The sequence below is a fragment of the Anas platyrhynchos genome, chromosome 2 (genome assembly GCF_047663525.1).
Source record: "Anas platyrhynchos isolate ZD024472 breed Pekin duck chromosome 2, IASCAAS_PekinDuck_T2T, whole genome shotgun sequence".
Classification (NCBI taxonomy): Eukaryota; Metazoa; Chordata; class Aves; order Anseriformes; family Anatidae; genus Anas; species Anas platyrhynchos.
This window is the reverse complement of record NC_092588.1, coordinates 27,286,940-27,311,511: the sequence shown is the minus strand read 5'-3', so window position 1 is coordinate 27,311,511 and position 24,572 is coordinate 27,286,940. Positions and strand designations below refer to the sequence as shown.

Below are 24,572 nucleotides of genomic sequence, written 5' to 3'. Positions count from 1 at the left end.
CCTTTCAAGTGAAGCACAGTTCTGCACATCACAAAAGACATATTCATTAGAACCTGCAAATCATTGCCTTGTCAGTGACTTCCTAAGCATAAAATAGTTTTCATCACTCATGGTTGTCTTTCAGGTTTTAACTTCCTTCTAGTTCTGATTCCTTGAGGATTATCATAGAATCATAGAATGATAGAATATCCCAAGTTAGAAGGGAACCATAACGATCATCAAGTCCAACTCCCGGCACCACACAGGTCTACCTAAAAGTTTAGACCATGTGACCAAGTGCATGGTCCAATCGCTCCTTAAATTCAGACGGGCTTGGTGCAGTGACTGCTTCACTGGGGGGCCTGTTCTGGTGTGCGACCACCCTCTCGGTGAAGAACCTCTTCCTGATGTCCAGCCTGAACTTCCCCTGCGTCAATTTAACACCATTCCTGCAGGTCCTATCACTGCTGTTTACAGAGAATAGGTCATCTGCCTCTCCACTCCCCCTTGCAAGGAAGTTGTAGACCACAATGGGGTACCTCCTCAGCCTCCACTTCTCCAGGCTGAACAGGCCCAGTGACCTCAGCTGCTCCTCATATGTTTTCCCCTCTAGGCCCTTCACCCTAGAGGGGAATCTTCGTCACCCTCCTCTGGACACTCTCCAACAGTTTAATGTCCTTTTTGTACTGTAGTGCCCAGAACTACACACAGTACTTGAGGTGAGGCCAGACCAGTGCAGAGTAGAGCGGGACAATCGCCTCCCTCAACTGAATAGCAATGACATGCTTGATGCACCCCAGGACACAGTTGGCCCTTCTGGCTGCCAGGGCACACTGCTGGCTCATATTCAACTTGCTGTCAACCACAACCCCCTGATCCCTTGCTGTGGGGCTGCTCTCCAGTGTCTCGTTGCCCAGTCTGTACATATAGCCAGGGTTACCCCATCCCAGGTGCGGGACCCAGCACTTGCTTTTGTTATACTTCATGTGGTTGGTGATCACCCAGCTCTCCAATCTGTCCAGATCTCTCTGCAAGGCCTTTCCACCTTAATCCGTGTCCGCGACTCCTCCAAGTTGGGTGTCATTGGCAAATTTGCTCAAAACACCTTCTAGTCCTACATCCAAATCATTTATAAAGACATTGAAGAGGTCTGGCCATAAAATGGAGCCTTGGGGGACCCCACTAGTGAACATCCGCTAGCCAGATGTGGCTCTATTTACCACAATCTTTTGAGCCCTGCCTGTCAGCCAATTACTCATCCATCATATGATGTTTTTGTTAAGTTGTATGCTGGACATTTTGTCCAGTAGGATCCTATGGGAAATCATGTCAAAAGCCTTGCTGAAGTCCCAAAAGATCACATCAGCTGGTTTCCCTTGGTCAACTAGATGGGTGATCTTATCATAAAAGGAAATCAAATTTGTTAGGCAGGATCTACCCCTCATGAACCCATTTTTGCTGGGACCAATGACTGCATTGTCCCCCAGGTGCGCTTCAATAACTTCAAGAATCATCTTCTCCATAATTTTACCAGGCTTTACATGAGACTGACAGGCCTGTAATTGCTAGGGTCTTCTTTCTTACCCTTCTTGAAAATTGGCACAACATTTGCCAGCTTCCAGTCTACTGGGACCTCTCCAGATTATTCCTCAGTGTATTCTCTTTCTCCCCACAGCCTTCCTAACCAGACCCCATCTCTTTTAAGTCATGTACTGTGATAGCCAACTCAAAAGGAGCAACATAGCATGCAGTTTGACATTACACTCCATCCAGTACAGTTAATGAATGAGATAATCTTACTCTTTCCTCTATCATGCATTCAGATCACCTAACCTATCTAAAGGAAAAGAACCCGCTAAATGTATATTTACACACACACAAACACATACACACTTATCATGTATATACAGACAGAAGATCTGTTAAAAAGAAACATTTGGGAATAAATGTCATTAGGCCTAGGAAAGAGAAGGAGACCAACGTAAGATATGGTCCTCTGTTGTGGTCAAATAGATCAGATGATGTGAACATAATGTGAATCTGTATTCTTGTACTGGTTTTGGTTGGATGGAGTTAACTTTCTTCATAGCCATTCATATGGTACTGTGTTTTGCATTTGTCTCTAAAAAACAGATAACACACCATAGTTTTGCATTTGAACAGTGCTTGTACAGCATCAGGGCTTTTTCTTTTTCCCATTCTGCCCCTGTGATCAGGCTAGGGGTTGGTAAGATGCTGGAAAGAGACACAGCAAGGACAGCTGACCCAAGCTGACAAAAGGGATACTCCAGCCATATAATCTCATGCTCAGCTATAAAAAAAAACAGGTAGGGGAAAAAGAAGGGGTATCCAAGGTGGTTGTTGTTCAGAGACTAGCTGGGCAACAGTCTACCTGTGGGAGGGAGGGAGCTATTTCCTTCTCTTGTTTTTCCTTCACGTCATAGAATCATGGAATGGTTTGGGTTCAAAGGGACCTTAAAGATCATCTCATTCCAACCCAGGGACATCATCCACTAGATGAAGTTACTTACCTATTAAACTGTCATTAAACTGTCTTATCATAACCCACAAATTTTCTTTCTTTTTTTTTTTTAACCCCCCATCCTGGGTGCAGGGGGAGTGAACAAGTGGCTATGTGGACACTTTTCCACTGGCCAAGGTCAATGCACCATGATCCTTAAAGTACAAAATGAGTCTATGTCCACCTGACAGTGCAGAATACTGATAACTTCCTGCTTTTGACTTTTCAAAGAGATGCCTTGGATCCAAAGCCTCCCTGAACTGGGAAATTAAAGCAAATCTCAGAGAAGAGAGGGAAGAGATCTAATTTTGTCCCCTACTTCAGTCTAAGAAAACAGCCTCAGCAAAAGTCCTGTTTTTCAACTTGCAGAGTTGTTTCATGTTAACTTTTCATGAGTGAGTGAAGACTGAAGATCTACGTAATGATCTTACGACTCTTAGGCCCTCCAAAATTATACAGTCACTTTTCAGAGAATCAGGACTATAAGTGGTATATAGTTTTATTTTTGTTTGTTTGTTTGCTTGTTTGTTTGTTTTTATTCTTGTTATCCAGAAATGGGCTTGGATTTTTGTATGACCTCCTGCTATATGCTAATGTGTAGTTTGAAGCTCTTTATATTGAAAGGATTGGGATACTAACTAGCATGGTCCCTACTCTGTTGTCCTCTAAATCAACCAACTTTGAAGGAATAACATATGTGATACTGTAATGACACATCTTCAAGGAGAGTACAGGAGGGGAGTCTAGAGAAGTAATATTGGACCATCACCAGGATTCCTTCTATTGTCATGAATCCAACATGTTCTGTGAGGAAGCATTTAAAAGGACAATGTTCTCACAATTGTGTGGTGTCTGCTTAATGAAAGAGAGTGTAAGAACCACCAGTGCAGCTGTGACAACAGTTGGTCTGAAAGAAACTAGACTGTCATTTGAATGGCTTTTCCACAGAGGAATTGCCCAGCATGAGTGTTATGACACTAAAAGTGCTTGTGCCAGTTTTAAAACAAGATTTTTTGGGGGGAAGTGGTGGGCTAGGAGTAGACACCAAAACCTTCTGAATACTGTATACAACAAAACCTCCTGTATAAGCAGTACTTCTGTTGCTTATATTCTGCACAATGCTCTGCTTAAATCACAGTAAATTTAGCATGATCTTAACATCACCTTGGGCCCACAGTAGATTTTTAGTCTAGGTGTAGAACATTTGGTAGTTGTTCCTAAGAGGAGCTTTTTAAGTACTCTGGATTGAAATTACAGCCTGCAAGTTCACTTCCATTTTGTATCTTGCTTTGACAGTCAGGTAATTAGACTTTTGAATTCTCCAAAATCAGCCTGTAATTAAATGCAGCTACAAAGTAACAGATACAACTGGAAATAACTACTTCAAAATCACGTCTTATGTTCAAATTAATTCCATAATATCTAATGGAAATTATGCATAAAAACTACGTTTGGCACAAAATTATTATTTTTTGGCTCAAAAACAAAACAAAACAAAAAAAAGATAGTTCTATGCTCATCCAATTTATTCTTATGCCACTTACTAGACAGCATCAGAATCATTTGTACAATGTGTATGACCTTTACTGGTTTTCAACTAGAAACACCAATTCATAACATCTTGATCACATTCTGCACCCCTGAAGCACTCTAAAATATCATAATGACAATCCCTCTTCACAAAAGATATGTTAACAGCCAGATTAAGTTTTAACTCTGTTGTTCCTAGTGTGGAAATAAAAGCACTTTTCATAAAGTCATAGAATGGTTTAGGTTGGAAGGGACCTTAAATATCATGGGCCCCTCGCTACAAGAAGGACATCGAGGTGCTCGAGCGAGTCCAGAGAAGGGCGACGAAGCTGGTGAGGGGTCTGGAGAACAAGTCTTACGAGGAGCAGCTGAGGGAGCTGGGATTGTTCAGCCTGGAGAAGAGGAGGCTCAGGGGCAACCTTATCACTCTTTATAAGTACCTTAAAGGAGGCTGTAGTGAGGCGGGGGTTGGTCTATTTTCTCATGTGCCTGGTGGCAGGACAAGTGGGAATGGGCTAATGTTGTGCCAGGGATGTTTTAGGTTGATTATTAGGAATAACTTCTTTACTGAGAGGGTTGTTAGGCATTGGAACGGGCTGCCCAGGGAAGTGGTGGAGTCACCATCCCTGGAGGTCTTTAAAAGACATTTAGATGTAGAGCTTAGCGATATGGTTTAGTGGAGGACTTGTTAGTGTTAGGTCAGAGGTTGGACTTGATGATCTTGAGGTCTCTTCCAACCTAGAAATTCTGTGATTCTGTGTGATCATCTATGTACAACTCCTCTGCTATAGGCAGGACTTTTTCTTATCATAGAATATCACATCATAGAATGGCTCAAGTTGGAAGGGACCTCAAAGATCATCTAGTTCCAATTTCCCCTATAGGCAGGAATGCCACCCACTAGATCAGGTTGCTCAGGGCCTCATCTAACCTGGTCTTGAACACCTCCAGGGATGGGGCATCCACAACTTCCTTTGTCAGCTTATACAGTCACTCCATCATAGAAGGCCACTAGATTGTTCAGACATGATTTGCCTTTGGTAAACCTATGGGTGATCTCAGATCATTTATTTTCTTATATGTGCCTTGAAATTGCTTCCAGAAGGATCTGTTCCATGATCTTCCCAGGCACAGAGGTGAGGCTCACCCCTCTGTAGTTCCCCACATCTTACTTTTTACTTTTATTAAAAACGTGAGTGACTTTTCCATTTTTCTAGTCACCAGGGACTTCACCTGACTGCGAGGACTTTTCCAATATGATGGAGAGAGGCTTGGCAACTACATCAGCCCATTCCCTCAGGACCCTGAGATGCATGTTGTCATGCCCCATAGACTTGTACCTGTTCAGTTTCATCAGGTGGTCTTGAACCTGGAACTTCGCACCAAGTCAGATGCGGACTTGGAGTGAAAGCTAGAAAGAAAACTTAGCTTCTACCCTTGTGTCCCTCAAGAAGAGAGTTGGGAGGGAAACTGCTGTCTGTCCACTGCTCTCAAGAGGAAGAGTTAATGAGTGGCTGGAGTCTAAAGGCCAGCAGCTTTGTATGCCATTTAATGCTAGGTCACACAGATTGCCTGGAACATAACCTAAAATCATATTCCCCAAACCTGACACTCTGTTAAGAGGTTGACAGAAGTGCATGTGTCTAACCAGACTCCCTCTTCCAGTGGGTATTCCTTACACATATTGGTATCTCTGTGTCCACAATTTGGACAATGGTGAAAAAAACAAATGATTCATTCTACTTAATATCTTTCATTATGCATGCAGTCTCAAAACCTTTCAATGGAAAACCAGAAGTACAGTTCTCAACTCAAAGACTGTCAGCAGTCAAAAGAAATCATATATTGGCCCTGAAGTCCAGTTTAACTTTAGTTATAGTGTTAAATATTACTTTCAGTTCACAGTGTGTGGGAAGGAAGGAACACAGTCATCTACTACTTGCATGGGCAAGATAGGTGGTTGAAGGCATCCTTTCTAGCATCTGAGTTCATTTCAGTGTTTTAAGAGCTGCTTTCTGGTATTTCTCATACCTTGAAGGTCAGTTGTGTCTTAGTACATAATGCATCAACCTGAGGAAAATGTCCTGTTGTCTAATTGCCTGTTTTAGAACCTATTGTGAAAAAAACATAGGTTAAATGTTTTGTCAGGGAGAAAAAGATTGATGAGTTGCCGGGTAACAGGAATAGCTCCAGCCTGGTTATAACATCCTCCACAGGTGTGGGCACAATATCACTGATAGTTCAGGGTTGGTTTGTTGGTAGTTTTTATTGTTTTTTAACTTGACAGCAAATGCTAGGCTGTGTCAGAGACATCAGTGAGTTGTAATTTAGGGCAAGGTGTCCTTTTAGGATGAAACTCATTCTGTTAAATTATTAATTGGTGTAATTAAAAAAGCAATACAAACTTTCCAGCTCACCATCATTTATACTATTGGATTTTCCAACCACATCCAAAAATCTGTACAGCCATGGAGGAAATACATACATCATCTATAAACACTTCTGTCCTAAACATGTATCTGACTCTAAGTACCTTTGAAAGAGGTAAATCTGTATCAGTTCTAAGGCCTTTGCCTTTTTATTGCTTTATTGCCTTTTTTTTTTTTTTTTTTTTTTTTTCAAAGAAGCTTTCAGAAGTACCCCCTAAAGAGCATACTTTTTCCTTGTGAGTTTATTTTGTATCCATCTGAGGAACAAAAGTCAGCAAGAGTGTTTTAAGATGTCCTGAACCACTTCCTGAAACACCTCTTTTCTGCCTCTCTCCATCCCTTACCTCTTCCCCCTGCCTTCTTATATAGCAGAAAGCCTCACTGAATTAAATTTCTAAATTGTTCCTACTGCCCTCCTGTTGTCCACAAGGGACATTTCACATAGATGTTAAATTTCCATATCTTGAAGATTAGTAAGTATGAATTACTTACTACATTTTGGATGAAATTTAGACACTTTATATATACAAACTAACAGAATATAGACATAAATAATGTCCTTTTAAAGCCAACAGCTACTAGATATCTGCAGGGAGACTGCCTCTTTTTATGTTTGTTAAACAAGTCATTAATAATATTCTCACAGTGAAGCTGATGTCTCAACTGACTTGAACTGCTGAATACTGAGCAAGAATTACTGCAGAAGAGGATGGCAAAGACTCTAGATTGTGGAAGAGAGATTTATGGTCCTTATTTCCTCCACTTCTCTAAGTAAATGTTATCCTGAAAAGCAAAACGTTTAAGAATTTCAAAATTATCTGTATGTATGCATTCATATATGTATATATTCTTTAGCAAAGAAGAATTTAAAAAATATACAGACATAAATTCCACTATTTACATTGCCATATGGTGAAAGGGTGTCTCTTCTGTTACAGTACTTTTCACACTGGATGGAAAGAGAGAAGGTGAGGGCAGCAAGAGGAGTGAACAGTGGGTGACAGAGAAAACTCTAACATGGATTATCTGGGACCCAAGCCTGGATCATGCAAACTCTACTTTTTGCTTTGTTTGCTTCTAACTGAATATCCTATAAGCTTACTCTGCTTTTTTCTTTTCTTTTCTTTTCTTTTCTTTTCTTTTCTTTTCTTTTCTTTTCTTTTCTTTTCTTTTCTTTTCTTTTCTTTTCTTTTCTTTTCTTTTCTTTTCTTTTCTTTTCTTTTCTTTTCTTTTCTTTTCTTTTCTTCTCTTCTCTTCTCTTCTCTTCTCTTCTCTTCTCTTCTCTTCTCTTCTCTTCTCTTTTCTCTTCTCTTCTCTTCTCTTCTCTTCTCTTCTCTTCTCTTCTCTTCTCTTCTCTTCTCTTCTCTTCTCTTCTCTTCTCTTCTCTTCTCTTCTCTTCTCTTCTCTTCTCTTCTCTTCTCTTCTCTTCTCTTCTCTTCTCTTCTCTTCTCTTCTCTTCTCTTCTCTTCTCTTCTCTTCTCTTCTCTTCTCTTCTCTTCTCTTCTCTTCTCTTCTCTTTCTCTTCTCTTCTCTTCTCTTCTCTTCTCTTCTCTTCTCTTCTCTTCTCTTCTCTTCTCTTCTCTTCTCTTCTCTTCTCTTCTCTTCTCTTCTCTTCTCTTCTCTTCTCTTCTCTTCTCTTCTCTTCTCTTCTCTTCTCCTTTTTTCCTTTTTTATGCTGTAATGGAGGGAAGTGCTTAGCATTTTGCTGTCACTCCAATATTATCACCTTCTTGTACAAGAGACAGAGTTATGTCAGGTTTCAGAGGCGAACTGTAGGCACATGAGATGCGAGCATCAGTCATATGAGTGTCATGCTTAATAAGTTAGACTTAACCGGGATTGCAATATGACATGGATATTAGAAGAGGATATTAAGACTTTGGAAGATTAGTTACAGTCACAATTTTTTTCTCAATTTCTCATAGACTTGATGTGGAAGTCTTTCTAGCTTATGACTATGTTTTCCCTTCCGTGCATTTTACAGAGGAAGAAAGCATGTGGGGAAAGCTGACTCAGTGTTAATACACAAAAATAAAATTTTACCTAACTTCAAAAAGAGAGTTTGGTAAGAGTCTGCTCTGTTAGCCCAAGTTCATCCAGGTGTGACTTTGCTGTAATTCTAATTTACTCTATTTTTATATTGACTGCTTTTTAAGAATACCCTTTCTCAGTTGCATGGAAATGCTATTTTTATTTCTGCTTAGTTGTTGCAGAACTTGTGTAAGTATTTACAATCAGTTTTTGTTTCTCCATTTGGCAATGGAAAACACATTTGCACTGTAACTTCAAGTCCACATTTATTCTGAAATCACTAGTTCTAGCATTTGTATTAGCACCCAGCTGCTACGTTCTTGTTTTTTTTTCTGAGAACATGTATGCTCAGATAGCTTCATGGGATGCTTTCAGCCATCTAGCGACAAGCTGTACTGACAAAATGCATGCTGCAATGTGGATTAGTAAAACTTGTGCCCTTTGCATCACCATCTGGTGCAAAGCCTGTGGGGCAGATCAACAGTGCATTGTGGGTTGCCAGCACTATCACAGAAAATTGAGACAGCTTGAAGTCAGGTTCACATAGTTCCCTCTGTTATATGAAACAATTCTGAAAAAAATCTTAGATAATTCATCGCATCCTATAATCTATTCTTCAATTCACTAATTTAAGCTTTTATGTCTATTCTTGGGCAGAAAATTGAATTTTGAGTTGGACTACTTACTTAGAGTTAAAACACCAGACTTTTTGCTTCCATAGATACTTATCATATTAGCAGGACACATATTAAATCCAGAATAATAGAGGTGTTCAGCTCAAAATTTTGTGACATATTCTGATCAAAAATATAATTAAGAATTTTAGAGTATGCCAGATCTAGATTTATTAACACATCAGCATAACAAGTGTGTAGCCCTTATCAGAAAAAAAAAAAAAAAAAAAAAAAAAACACCAAAAACCAAAAAAACATTTCCCTTGAGAATTCTGTTTCTAGCAAAATTGAATTAAAAGTATTTAAATAAGCTTTTTCAGTCCAAGTGGCATGTCTTAATATATGACTGTGACTCACCTGAAGAAAAAGTAATATATTTCTTTATTGCAAAATAATTATTCTCTAGTCTATAAAAAAACACTGTTTAAAATGTAAAGCTGCTTATACTCTTTCTTTGCTAACATTTATTGGAAAAATATGTTATGGAGTTTGTAATAATGGGAAGGTCTATACGTACACCCCATGCTAAGGAAATTCATTTGCTCTTAGATCAGTTTCAGGTATCTCTTGCTGTATCAAATTTATTTATTTATAATATATTTTTCAATGAACTTATCTGTTGCAATGATAATACCTTACTGCCTTTGGGATCTCAATTCTTAGGGAAAATTCAAATTTCTCCTGGACAAAATATACCCTCTCTTACCTCAATAGTCATTTTTATGACCCTAAACATGCATGAAAACACTTAAAAAGCATTTGTGAAATAGCTTGGAGAATAAAGGAATGGGGATCTTTAGTCATTTTTACATCTGTGTTAGAGACAAAAAAAAATAATCAGGGGTTCTGGAATGGTGTGGGCATGCAGGTGGTCTTCATAAGGATTTGCTGCTAATATCTCAGCCTGCTGTAGCTGAGGATTTGGTCGGCCTACCAAAAGAGCAGAGCTCCTCCAACGGATCTGCGGTACAGTATTGACATCACAACTGAACCGCTTGTCGCTGATTACCCGCAAGCTTACTGCACTGACCTTTTTTAACAGATGCAGAAAGTTCAATTGAGAAACTTTGCATTTCTCATTGACTGTCCTCCTCTCTGCATTGATGTCAATATTTGACCAGAGTATTCAGATCAATGAAGGAAGTTCATATTAGGTCAGAAATTTGTTCCTGGATTTGAATATCCTTTCTGTAAAGGAGAATACTAATTCCATAATAACAGTGGCTTGAGACTTAACTGTGTCTATTAGCCCCCACTCAGAAATGTTGCTGGTCAATGTTTGAAGGCTGGAGTTGATGTGATGTTTTGGACAGACCAGGAAAATACCTCAAAACCTTATAAGATACTCTGTTTAAATGTCTTTAAATATTCTGTATAGTTAAAAACTTTCAGCAAAACTCCTTAACAATAAAATACTATACTGAAAGTATTTAGCTGCCTGTCAACAACTATTATTTAGAAACATGTCTTCATTATACACTTACCACAAAAGATAAGATGCAGCAGATTTTTGTGAAGTATATAGACTTTGCAGAATCATATTATTATGGTTCACTTAGGTTAAAAGAAACAAAGAATTTCCTTGATAAAATATATAATAATAATAAAAAGGTTGCTAGTGTCAAGTCTTCATCATATGAATTAAAAAAAAATAGTGCTTTTTATTAGTACAGTATATACTGTACAATGATTTTGCCAAGCCTTTTTCTTTAGAGACCAATTTATTGAGAGAAATAGAAATAGAGACTATATTTGTGCACGGTAGAATAATTTCACTGCAACAGTAGTAATATTTTTCTTATAATAATAATATTGATTTTATTTATTCAGAAGAGAAAGCAAAGAGATTATGTGGGTCAATATTTGATTTAAATACTGTATATAACTTTAAAACTTTGATCTAATCTACCGAAGAGGTAGGCAATGGTCATATGCATACTCTCTTCAAGAAACCAAGAGATATTAAGAAAAAATGTACCAATCCAAATGGAAAAAAAAGGAAAGAAACAAATGAACAGATGAACTGCTATGTCATATGAATTATACTCAACTCTAAATAAACTTTCCTTTGATTTCTTCCTAGAAGCAAGCACAAGAAGGAAAGACCTACAATCATCAACATTTTCTGCAGTTACAGTTTATTTCAGGGAAAGTCAGAACCTTGAGGTGAATCTGTCCATAGCTTTTTCCTTAATATGAGAAGATTAAAAGATTTTGCAGTCAGCGTTTCTGGGCTTTACTAGCAAAAAATCCCTTTTGAATAAGAGAAAGTTGAGGTCTTCAGACCATGAAACTTAAATCTCCTATGAACACTTGGATTGCCAACTTCCTTCAGGCTAGCAGTCCAGTCCAGCACCCTTTCGCAAACAAGAAATCTCTTTTAACTTTGTAGGTTTGTCTGCCTTTCCATCATCTCAGAGGCTGGGCTGCTGGTCCCTGCAGACTTTTTGCTTTGTCTCCCAAACTGTATTTCAGAACTATCTGCTGGATGCACATGTGTGCTCTGTTGCTGCCAGGGAGTTCCCCTGATGCACAGAGAGCAGCAACCAGAATAGTCAGGCTTACAAAGACAACATAAAATATGTATATAACAAACTGTAAGCAGACATATGAAGCAAAGGTAGGCTGTATTCAATCCAAAGCATTTTTAATTTGAGGGATTTCAGAAGCCTCTCACCTGTTAGTGTCAACGCCTTTTTTTTTTTTATTTTTTATTTTTTTCCACAAAATAAATCCAGGAAACTGCCCTGCTACAATCATGTTGCAATGGAACATCTGTACATGGTGCAGTCAGAGAAGGTAGCTCTGCTATCTATTTGCCTGACCAAAAGCAATTCTTCACGTGCTATCTTTCACCTACAATTAAGAAAGCGGGTATTAGCTGCAGGAGTATGTTTCTCTGTTTTAGGGTCCTGGTCCAGCCCTAAAAGATGCAAGAAATGAAGCTGTATTCACTGTTGAAGTCTGATACTGAAAGAAAGCTAATGGTGGCCTGTCTCTGGCTTACAAGGGTTCACGCGTGTTTATAATTGACTAATAAGTGACTAAACTTCAACTGTTGAGCTTTTATGTTACTATTGTTGTAGAAAATACACAAAAAAATGCAATAGGCACTTAAACCACCCTAATTGATTGCATTACAGAATTATTTAAAGGATTATTTTTCTGATTGTGGAGACAGCAACAGCAAGATGTTTCTACTGTCATGAGAAAGCCTGAACCCATAATGAGTAACAGCTTCTGTTTAGATTTAGGCTTAGATTCTTAATAAAGACCAAAATCAAAACAGGCTTAATACAGAAATGGGAACAGAAGAAGATCAGCCAAAAGTCACACCACAAGTTAAAAGCAAATCTATGAACAGACCTTTCTGTGGGTCAAATTATAGCACATAGAGCTTGTAATGGGGAAGAAAAAATATGTAACAGGTGTGTCATATGTATGCATCCAATATCACGGAGAATGACCCACTGTTTCTCTGGTACGTTTCCTCCATTGTAACCTTGTTCTTTGCTATTCCATAAATACAGAGAGTTCAACTAATGCTACCTTACCGGCTGAAGAGACAGGCCTTGCATAACAAGGCTATTTTGGTTCCGTTTAGTGAAGCTAAAAATGCCAGTCAAAGACAAACTGTGGAAGCATGATATAGGTTTCAAATCATTACCTGGTGTTTCAGCTGCCTTGCTTTGAAAAAACTATGCTAAATCACTTGAAACACTTTTTGTAACAGACTGCTAATCATTTGTTTTGAATGGAGAAAATTTTGTAATGAGACAGCAATCATCAGCCTCAAAAGAACTGTCACATGTATGAGACTGTGACACCAACACAAGACTTTATAAAGAGAGAGAGGATGAGTTCAGGGATGAAAATTCAAATAATGTACATATATCTGTTAAACTGCAAGAGGCAAAAATAGACAAAATAATTGTTTTTCTATACTATAAGCTGCTTTTCATAGTGCCTCATTTTCATATTGTTCTTGGTTACCTTTGCAGCTTTAAATGTGATTTGCACAGAGGTCTTCTAAGCAAGGTTAGTGAAACTGAGCAAGTGGATTCCCCAGTAAACATCTTTAGAGTTTAGTGATGGAATAACTTGTATAAACTGAACATATAACCATTTGCCATACTGCTGGTATTTTAGAAAACATGTTTAGTAAGGACTTTGCCAGGGTATTTTGGTTATATAGTAGAGGCATTCTGGTGTCTGCTTTGAGGAACGTTCTTTCTTTCATTCAATAAGTGGGTGGGAATGAAGGCACACAGTGCAGGCATCTGTTCAGTGCCTGATTTCATGCTGGGCTCAAGCATGAGAAGCACCAAACACTCTGGTCCACTCTGTGAAGGCAGATGAACATATGCTTAACTTTCAGTTCATAAATGATTCCTTGAACTCTGTTGGAGCACGCTGTGCATGACCACAACTAGAGACTGAACCAAAATACTTGTGGTCTGTAGGCAGCAATCCCATCACATGAGTTCCAGGACTATTGTGTTCTTTGGCTGAGCTTTTGGTAACTGTGCTGAACTGCTTTGGGCTGAAATCCACTCTGTGTTACTACATTATTGTTTCTATTGTATCTATGCCTACTGCTTACGCTTTTCCAGCACTGTTGTTTTCCATGTAAGTAGTGGAAATGACTTCCTTTCTTTAGGTGGGTGTGCTTCTGTAGAGCATGTAACTATATGGAGATGTATGGTGCCTGTCTGCTTTGTTTCTCTTTGAAAATAAACCACCACCCTTCTAAGTGCAAGGAATCTTTCTGCTAGTGAGAAGTGGTCTTGCTGTGAGGCAATGGGAGGTGGAGGTATTTACAGAGAGAGGAAGTTCAACTAATTTCAGGTTGAATGAATTACAGCTATATTTTTATTTGTTTTCTCCCCTTTTACTTTAAAGGAAGTCACCTATAAAACACATAGTGCCTTTCCATGTATGAACAAATGCAACCATTCATGATTTCCTGGAACTCTTTTTGTCACCTACTTAGATAAAAGGAACGGCTCTGTCTTTGCAATATTTCTGTTTTGTTAAAAACAACAACAACAACAAACAAAAAAACAAACAAAAACACTTCATTTCCATGGTGAGATGGATATATAAAACTATTAGTAGAGAAGGAAAGGCTATTTTGCCTTGACACAGTACCTAGTTTCTTAGATGAAAGATCAAAGAGAATTGAAATACCTTTATTTTATAAATGATTGTGTGGAATTAAGCATAAATCTGTTGGAGGCCTTTTAGGGGATCGTGTTATTCTTTTTTTATTATTATTATTTAAATATGCCCACATCAATCAATCTTTCAGGGCCTTTTGTCTCTTCGCCTCTTTATCCTATTGCCTGCCCTTTGATTTCCTAACTAAACCAATATTTATATGAACTGATCATGACATCTTTTTTGACATTTCTTTTGTAACATTTAATAAAGGTTAGAGTAATTGTAATGCCAAAATTACTCTGTAAAAATTCATTGCAATGTTTTGCAAAGTGCTGTAATACAAAACAATGGGAAAAAGGAGGAAAATAATTCCATTTATGTAAAACTGTAATTCTGACTTAACTCACACACAGCTATTACATGTGGTTTTATTTTGGGAAATGTTCTACACCATTGTTTTCTATAATGTCTGCCACATGCTGCCTGTTGCTTTGCATTTAAGAATAGTATTTTGTACTCCAGACAAAATAAAACTATTTTCACATATCTAGACAAAGTAGTGCTGTGATGGGTAAAACATTGGCATTATTCATATCATTTCTGATTGAAGGGGTCAGCAAAGAGCCAGAAAAGCCTTCTTTGATGGATTCTGTGCTAACTCTGTGTTAGGTACCTTGGATTTTCCATTTATTTCTTCTCATGTGCCAGTATATAACTTGTCAAAATTATGGAAGGAATATTTTCAATTTGGTTTAGGATCAACAGGCCTAAACCTAATTCTCTGATCTCTCTTTTTCCTTGTCTCTGTCACCTTGGGTTACATCACCAAACGCATGCAGTCTGGAGATATTTGACTTAATCTTCACTTTCCTTCTTGACCTGTACATGCAGAGTTTCTCTACATTTACCATTTCCAGCTACATAAACTTTCAGGGTCTTCCAGAATCCAAGGATCTTAAGGTCCTCTGTTATTTCATATCTCATCCATTGCAGCTTAATTTTTCTGCTCTTAACATCACACAAATGATTCCCCTTCAAAATGTTTCTGTTAAAATCATCTTGATTCTTTCTTCACCTCCTTCTCTCATCTGCTAGTTTCCTTTCTTCTGCTGCTTCAAGTTACTTCGTTTACCAGTATTTTACCGAACACTAAATAATATTTTAATGAATTCTTTTTTTTTTTTTTTTTTTTTTTTTATCCTTATCCTTTTATCCCATGACTTTATCTGCTCTTTTCCTTCATTTTCAACATATGAATTGGAGATTGAAGTAAAAAATTAAAATAAGAGGTTTTCTTTGCTTATATAGCAGGACCATAGCAGGACCTGGGAACTTTCCCCCTAGGATGTCCAGTCAAACAGTAAAAGAAGGTCAGTCAATGCAAACTGATACACAGAACAGAGAGGAGGGTGGAGAGCATATAGCAGGAGGAGACTCATATAGCAGTGGTCTGAAATGTTTTTTTTTTTTTTTTTTTTTTTTTTTTCCAGTGATCTGCTACTAGATAAATGTTATCTATTCATGTGTTCAATACTTGTGTTTCCTAAGGCTTTGCCCTGCAAGAGCTGATAACACTTGGCCTATCACCTTGGCAGGGTCTTAACAGTAAATGCTATTTGTACAGAGGGTCAAAGTACAACTTATTTCACAACATCTTTGTAATGAAAAAAATACTTGGTAAATATCAATAAACTGTTTGTATAACAAAAAAGTAGTTTATCTTCCCTAAATTTAAGTACGCATAAGCTGCAAAAGGCACTTTGCATTTTGCATGTAGCTTGGTGTAACTAACTTGTAGTACTACAAAAATTAAAAAAGTGATAAACAGATGCCACTTTAGAAAAAAAAAAAATTGTATCCACACTGTATTTTTATGGCCTGACACAGTAAAATAGAAAATAATCCTGAATTAAAATTTGAAAATTAAATTTGAAATTAAAAATTGGTCTTTTGTCTCTCCCTAATCATACTGTCGAAACATGTGGCACAGATGCTGCTACCATCACGGTACCCTTCATATGATTGTGTTCTTTTTGACATTGAATTGACAGAGAAAGATAATTCTGTAGAACTATCCTAGTAATACTCATCAAACGGTGTATTTTCAGTTGCTTCTCTTTTCCTGTGTATAAGTACTTTAGCAGGTTCGCTGAAGAATAACTTCTATGACTATTTATCATCCAATTTGGAAACGGGTATTTGTCTCCCTGGGTCTTTGTGGAAAAGTCCTTTGGGATTTGATTAAGAGGAATTGAATAAGGAATACACTAAAAAATTGTAAAATATAGTGCAGCATTTAATACTTTTTTGACTATGCTGCAGGAGCGTAATTTTCTCATCTTCTCCCAGCTGTTCAAAAATTATTTGGTAACATCTTTTTTAAATACACGAAATCAAATAAACATATGAGACCAGAAATCAGCTGACTTAAACTTCTTTGGGACAGAATAGCCTGTGATTTTGCATCTGGTGCAGGGAAGAATATGAAAATGATATAAAACGTTGTCACTCCCTTCATCCTTGGACTTAATCACAAAATACTAGTTCTCTAGACAACAGTATTGAGGTAACGGTACCATAATTGCAGGAAAGTCTGATATAATGAGGATGCTCTGGTCATGTAATCTGTATAAAAATAGGAATGTATTAATGTCCCCAAACTGCTTTATATTTTCCTCAAAATGCAGGCTGATTGGCCATCATTATTTCATGATATAGAAGTAAGCATGATGTACCAATTTGGCTAGAAATCTTTACCTGCCCAAAATCTTGAATAGTCTTTCTGTAAGGACTAATGCCTAGGACTATAAGGAATAATGCTTAGGACTATAATGAATAATGTCTTACTGAATCTGATACAAAAAATGAACTACATAGGACATCATAGGAGGCAGGAGAAGCTTAACATTTTGGAGTTAGATTTTCTCCTCTTGCTTTTGCATGAAACAGTTGTGCAAAAATGTCTTGAACTGTCTCATTTCTTAAAAATATATATTTGACGTTCGTTTGTTTTTTCTTCCTCATTGGCTATATCTGCAATCTTCTTTCCAGCAAAACCTGTGAAATGTTTTATTCAAGGAAGTGGAAAAGAAAAATTACTGTTCAACCATAAATTAAAATTAGTTTTCTGTCACACTTTCATACAGAATCTATATACTCTGTCTTGAATTCAAAGTTGTTGTTGTTTAAAATGATAATAATAAAAGTACAGGTCTATTATCAGCACTAGGAAATTCAAAGATCATTTATTTATTTATAACACCCTTTATAAAGGCAGAACCTTTATCTAGCCTGTCTTCATAGCACAAGATATGGTATTTTACTTGGAAATTTGTGCATCAAATTTGGAACTTTGTGGTTGGGTGATAACATATCTCTTCAAACCAAACCAAACCAACCAACCAAAACAAACAAACAAACAAAAAAAAACCAACACAACACATCTAATCTCAAAGGTTTAAGGTTATAGAGTATCAACTCCCATCCCTTCTCCCCAGAGATATATTTCAGTGGTTAGTTATCCTAGGCATGTTTCCTTCTATAATTATCATTTGCTGACTGGTTTTAATTTGCGTAATTTTTCCTTCACTTGCTGTTGGAGTTCATTATCCTTTTGTCTTTCAGATTAAAAAACCTACCATCAAAAATCTTCTTCCCTTGTGAGTACTTACAAAATGTGATCAAGTATACCTTGTAATTTCTCTTCGATAAGATAAATGAATTATGCCTATTTAATCAATGTAAGGCTGACTTTCAAGACTGTGAAGCGCTCAATTTCTCGGTTTTAAACCATTAACACTATGCTTATAACATAATATCGATTAGACAATATTTTTCAGAAGTGGATTCAGTGTAGTATCCTTTAGAAAATGCAACACCTCCTTCATTACTTTGCAGTAGTCTTCAAAGGGTCTGAAATACTGCCTCTCTGTTTTGTCTGTTCCATTATAAAATGGATATATTAGTATGTCATCTCAGGCCCAAGACTCGTGCTTCCTCTGTCTATGTTGTTAGCACTTGAAGCTTGTTGGGAGAAAGGCAAATGAGTTCAAGAGAGGAAACTCTGTCTAGCCAATTATTTCACAGCTGTGATTGGTAAGATGCCCAGCAATACAGATATTTTTAAGGGACAAGTTGCTGCTGTGTCTACAAGGAGTATGTGGTCCTTGGCCACTTCAGTGTAAAGTAAAAGTAGCTTAGTTTAAACCACCACTGATGAAATCCTGTTCCTGGCCCTAGGTTTGTTGACTTGATGAGCTTAGTGCCTCTCCTTGGACATCCACTGAGCTTTTCAGATAAACCTGGTACACTACGCACATCTAACACTTGAAAGAATTAAAAACATTCACAGCTAGTCCTGGGTTGCAATTTTCTGTGTATTGTACATTCAGAACCTGGTATGTTTAGAAAGTGTCCAGCTCACAGTGTAATTGCTTGGGATGTTATTGAGAGATGACTGTGTAAACTGTCTTTTACCCTTTAATCTGGACATAGACAGGCTCATAGCAATCCCTTTTGTTCTGAAGTCCAAAAGCTGGCATAATTCTGTAAAAAATATCTTTGTTATAACAAGCATTAATGCTTATTAATCATAAGAAGCATGCAAAGGATGACTAGGTATGGTTGTACAGCTGTGAGAGGCATGGTGATCCACAGTTGAGATAAAAAAGAGATTTTTGACTATACAAACCTTTTAATCAGTTGTGCTTTGTACATGTCACATGATCTGAACTAAATAGCTACATTCTGAAATGATCCTTGAAAAGATCCTGAAATTGCAAGAAGCATTTTCTATTTATGCCTATGCCTACTGGGCAGTAATAATAACAGTAAAGGAACATTAAAGGAATGACTAAAAATTAGGAAAAAAAATAATATTCATATGCTCTGCAGTGCCATCTACAGTATTTTGGCCAAGACTGAACCACTGAACTAGAAATAGCACATGGTCCATAAAGTATGCGTAAAGTGGAAAGTGTAATAATGTAATATATTAAATATATTAAATATATTACATTATTACATTAGTGAGAGACTTACTTGATGATTATTATATTTCCAAATGTTCTTCTCCTATTATTTAAATATATTTAAATATATTTTCTCAGAAAGGTTTTGAATTGTTTAACCACATCTGAACATAATCAGCAAAGTTAAACTCCCATGTTACTGAAAAAAATGAAATTATACCTTCTTTAGACATATGACATCATTGTGGAAATTACAAACTAACCTGTAACAGCTTTTAAGGTAGATCTATTCAAGTTTTCTTCCTTTGCCTCATGACTTCAGTCCTTGTCATGCTTGTATTACTTTTTCACAGTTTTCTCCAGGTCTGTGTGAACCAGAAATGCAAGAAGTAATACATAGAAGTAAGTTTCATCAAACGATTACAGGAGTCATGACATTAAAAAGATAATGTTTCTTAAAAGATTGGAGTTAAAATTATGAGAATTGGCAGCACTACCCTGAATGTTGAAAAAACAAAACTATTTTGGTTATAAACTAACATTTAATTCTGTTTTAACTGAAGGAGCATAGTACTTGACCTCATAGGAACTCAATTTTTTCATATACTCTGGGAGTAATTTTTCATTTAAAAGTAATATTTTTTATGATTTGGCAACTGCAAATGTTGTAGTCAGAGCACTAATTCTTTTTTTTTTTCTTTTTTTTTTTTTTTTTTTTTTTAGTGTATATATAAGTCTTGCTCTTTAAATACAATACAAGTTATCCATACCGTGTATATTAAAATGCAAAATTTTTATTAATTAAAGTAGGTTTAATTAGGTCTCTAAAAATCTGTTACTGAACAAAGTAAACGGTGAACATTACTAATTAAAAGCTGTTTTTATCATTGCAACTAATGCAGTGTTTTCTTGACAACTAAGTCTAGAAGTCACTTTCAAAAAACATACTTTTTAATTCTTTACTCAGTAATAATTAGAACACAGCCATTATATATTCACTTACCTGCTTACTATTGTGGAAAATTTTCACAGGAACATGTATGCAAGAACTTGTTTTCCAAATAATTACTCAAAACCAAAAATAGTTTCCTGTGAAAGATGAGGCCATGTTTTCTGTGGGTTTTGTTGTTTAGTGCTCTCTAAATACTGTAAAACACCAAATTATTTGTAAGGTTTGAGTGGGAAGATTTTTTCCTGTCTCTTGCTTACATACTACCAAAAATACTGAGAACACTGGGTCCCAGTGCAAGGTCACAGCAATTATAATGTTCTTGAATGATGGTAAATTAGAACATGAAGTTGGTCCTTATCACTGTCACACCACATCAGTATAACAGGTAAAGTAAGTTTCCTATGTCACATACCTCAGCAGCCAACTCTAACATTATACCTTAATCAGAAAAGTCCTGGAGATCTAAAGATCTTGTTATCTTGGCAAATTACCTGGATACCAAAGTCAGCTTCAAAATTAACTCACTTCACAAAGGGTATGATCTGCGTGTAAGTCATTAAAAGGCACCTTTCAGCTCCTGGTATTTCCCATGAGCAAACAGCATATACTGGTAGGTATATGTCCACTTTCAGGATGTGCAAAGGCCTGGATTCAGGTCTGTCTCTGGGCTGGTCTGGGGGGAGGGAGGGGAGGACAGGGACGATGACTTCAAACTGAGGTCCTTGATCAGGGTTACCAGATATCAACATGACTTGGCAGTGTGCACCAGCAGGTCGAGGGAGGTGATTGTCCCCCTTGACTCAGCCCTGGTGAGGAGTGCTCCATGCAGGTCTGGGGCCCCCACCACAAGAAGAAAGAGCAAAGCCTCTAGCTACATGGGGATAAAGAGCAGTCAGCACAGCTATGACTATGCCACATGACACAACAATATTCAGGAGACCTGAACTGTTCTGTTCTCAATCTGAGTACATTTAAGAGCAGAGTGACCTCTGTTCAGAGCTCTTAGAGTGGGTCAGAGGAGGGCCACAGAGATGATCAATGGGCTAGAGCATCTCTCCTATGAAGACAGGCTGAGAGCTGGGGCTGTTCAGCCTACAGAAGAGAAGGCTCCAGGGTGACCTGGTCGTAGCCTTTCAATAATAAAAATGATGAATAAGGACTCTTTACTCAGGTGGATAATGATAGGACAAAGGGGAATGGGTTTAAACTAAAAGAGAGGAGATTTAGATTAGAGGTTAGAAGGAAATTGTTCACTCAGAGAGTGGTGAGGCACTGGCACAGGTTACCCAGACAGTGGATGCCCTGTCCCTGGAAATGTTCAGGTTAGAAGAGGCCCTGAGCAACCTGGTCTAGTGGGTGACATCCTTGCCTATGGCAGTGGGGTTGGAATTAGGTGATCCTGGAGGTCTCTTCCAACTCAGGACATTCTATGATTCTATGATATTGCCCATTAGGAGAGAGGCTGGGGCACAGATCTGCAAGAGACTGAGATGAAGGGTTAACTCCGGATTGATTAGGCAAGTTTTGCTGTTTTTTTAATGGTAAACCACAAATGATAATAATACTAATAAATGATAATAATATATGTACAGTATGTGAGTATGTAACACAATAAATATTATCAACTGGAATAAAGTATTTGACACAAATATTTGTAACTATTTTAAACTATGTATTAGCAATCTCCTGTCACCTTCTTTTAATTGTCCTGTCTATAGTTTATGAGTCAATGAATTCAAAGTGATTCTAATAAAGCTGAGACATAGTTTAACCTTTTAAACTTGTATTTGAGCCTTGGGAAAAAAAAAAAAATACACTTTTTTTTTTTGTTTTCTTCTTTTATTCTAGCTGTCTCTTGCATTGGCCTTAAAATCGCAAGAGAGGCATTTCTGTTTGCATGGTCTCACTGAGCCAGCCAAAACCACATAACGATGGAAATCTCACAAGAAAGTCTATTCTTGAAAAAAAAAAAATTAAAAAAATGCCTGGTTGTCTGCAATGTTTTTCCTTAGCCTGTTATTTCAGGGAAGGGGTGGGAATAGGGATGTTGTTCTTTGGGTAATGTGTGGGTAGTGATTACTATTGCAAAAGCTTACAGCTGGACTGCTTAGCTGACAGAAACAGGGAACAGACATCTGCAAGAGGACAAAAAGGCAGGGGAGCAACCCAAAACCTCTTTTATTTTTTATTTTTTAAAAGAGTCAGGAACAATAGCCAGTTAGGCTGTCAGCAAGTATAAAGCCTGGGAAAAATGCCACCCCATCTTAAACGCAGGGGTGGGCACAGCCTCTAGCTACATGGGGATAAGGAGCAGTCAGCACAGCTATGAGTCTGCCACATGACACAACAATATTCAGGAGACCTGAACTGTTCTGTTCTCAATCTGAGTACATTTAAGAGTGGAGCGACCTCTGTTCAGAAATCAAAAACAGTCCCTAAAAGCAGACAAACTCTTTGTTGGAATTTCTTTTTCATGTTTGCACGTGTATGAATGTTGCTGTTTTTATTTTTATTTTTTTTTCATAAGTCACTGCTCATCAACCTCTTAGCTCCTTAACATGTCTAGCCATCCAGCTGCAGCTGGCTCAGTAAATACTGGTTTTGAGAAAAATGATCTGACATGACTATTTTGTTCAAGTAAATAAACCTGTAAAATAAACTTAGGCCTTTATTCTTGAACACACTTTTAACCAGATGAAAGTTCTAAGTAATGCTGGATTTATGTGCAGCTCCACTTTACCTTTAAAAATGGAGACTGGAAGTGCTGTTTGGACAGCCTTTCAACACTAGATCATAAGCACAAATATATATATATACATATACATAAAAAAAAGCAAAGGCAATTCAATCAAAACACCTCTATAAAGACTAGCTAGACCCTCTATAATTAGAGAATATTAAGGGAATTATGGGGAACAAAGCAGGACAATATATGTGGAAAGATTCTGCTGCTTTAGTTAGTGCTCTCTGTTTTATCTCCTAAATAGAGGGACTGAATGCTGGCTCCAATTGCTGTGACAACGAGGAAAAACAACAGGTGGGCCTTGAACCTTTCGTAGGCTTGACCTTGCCAAGTGAGAAATGTGCTAGGTTCCCATCAAGGATGTTATATTCTGGCTTTGCCTAGCTCAGCTTATGGGCTTTTTGTGTCTGGTGACAGTTGGTTAATTTGTTCCATGTTTGAAATGCATCATTCCCCTTCTTTTTGTATACCTGTACTTTAAATTTACCCCTGCTAACTTTTCATAAAAAAATAATCCTTAGATTGTGTTTCCTCACTGTCCAAGTCATGCTATCGCTAAGGGATTCAGTAAGGGTCTAGAGCTGGCAGCAATAAGAACAGAGGAACCAAGACCACAAGCTAGTCTCAGAAGCAGTGAAATAAGTTTTACCTATATAAAAAGGTAAATGTATATTTACCTGATTTTATCCCTGGAGGTGACTAGTTATGTGTTTCCTAGAACTCAGAAGAGGGGAAGGGCAAAATAAGATACAGGTGAAAGGACTGTGAAGGGCTGATTAAATAGGCATCTAGAAATTACTTAATAAATGTAATTCCCCCAGATTTGTGTGTTCTCTGTAAGAAATCTGTTTCTGCTAAGACTGTTGGCAGGGAAATATAAAAAATAAATAAATAAATTCAAATTATTGAACCAGCCTTGAGCAAGTTGGGCTGGGTTGGAAGGGAAAAAATCATCCCCTGGTCTCAAATCTGAATAAGCTGGCAAAACTGAACAAAGGAATTTCAAACAATAAATTATCAGTCACAAGCACAATAGCATAGAATCACGGAAGAAAATATGGCTGGAAGGGATATCAGGATATTTTCTGGTCCAATCTCCTGCCTTGAGGCAGGATCAAGAACACATATGTCTTTCTTGACATAAGTTTGAATGACATCTTAAAAAAGGACTCCAGTGAAGCTCAGCAGCTCCCCAGGAAACCTGTCCCAAAGCTTCACAATCCTTACCGTTACAAGGTCTTAGTCCTACCTATAACATGTTGCTTTCTTTAGCATCTTAGTTTAAGACCTTGAGTTATATAAATAATATGATCATACCAATACACTTAAGGCAATCTTAATAGAGGTGCTTTGGAAGAAAACATGATGCTGAACCACTGAACAGTGGGGCAAATTTTTACATAAATGCAATTCTTCATTAAAAAGTTTTAAAATAATTCATAATTAATTTTCATAAGTTGTATACGATTAGAATGGTTTATATTCTTTGGAAAATGTAAATACAGGGTGTGGGACAGATTCTGCATCTCATCTGTGAGGTGAGCAGTTGATATTACAAGTCACTGAAGAAGTCGAATACT

General features: G+C 37.4%; 1 long non-coding RNA gene across 1 annotated transcript in view; it reads right to left on the bottom strand.

The window, feature by feature from the left end:
- Positions 1-24,572, bottom strand: part of LOC119716166 (uncharacterized) — an 83,424-nt gene that overhangs the window by 54,824 nt on the left and 4,028 nt on the right. Inside the window, exon 2 of the long non-coding RNA XR_005263938.2 lies at positions 19,561-19,662. This is a non-coding gene — a long non-coding RNA (uncharacterized lncRNA). The remainder of the gene's footprint in view (positions 1-19,560; positions 19,663-24,572) is intronic.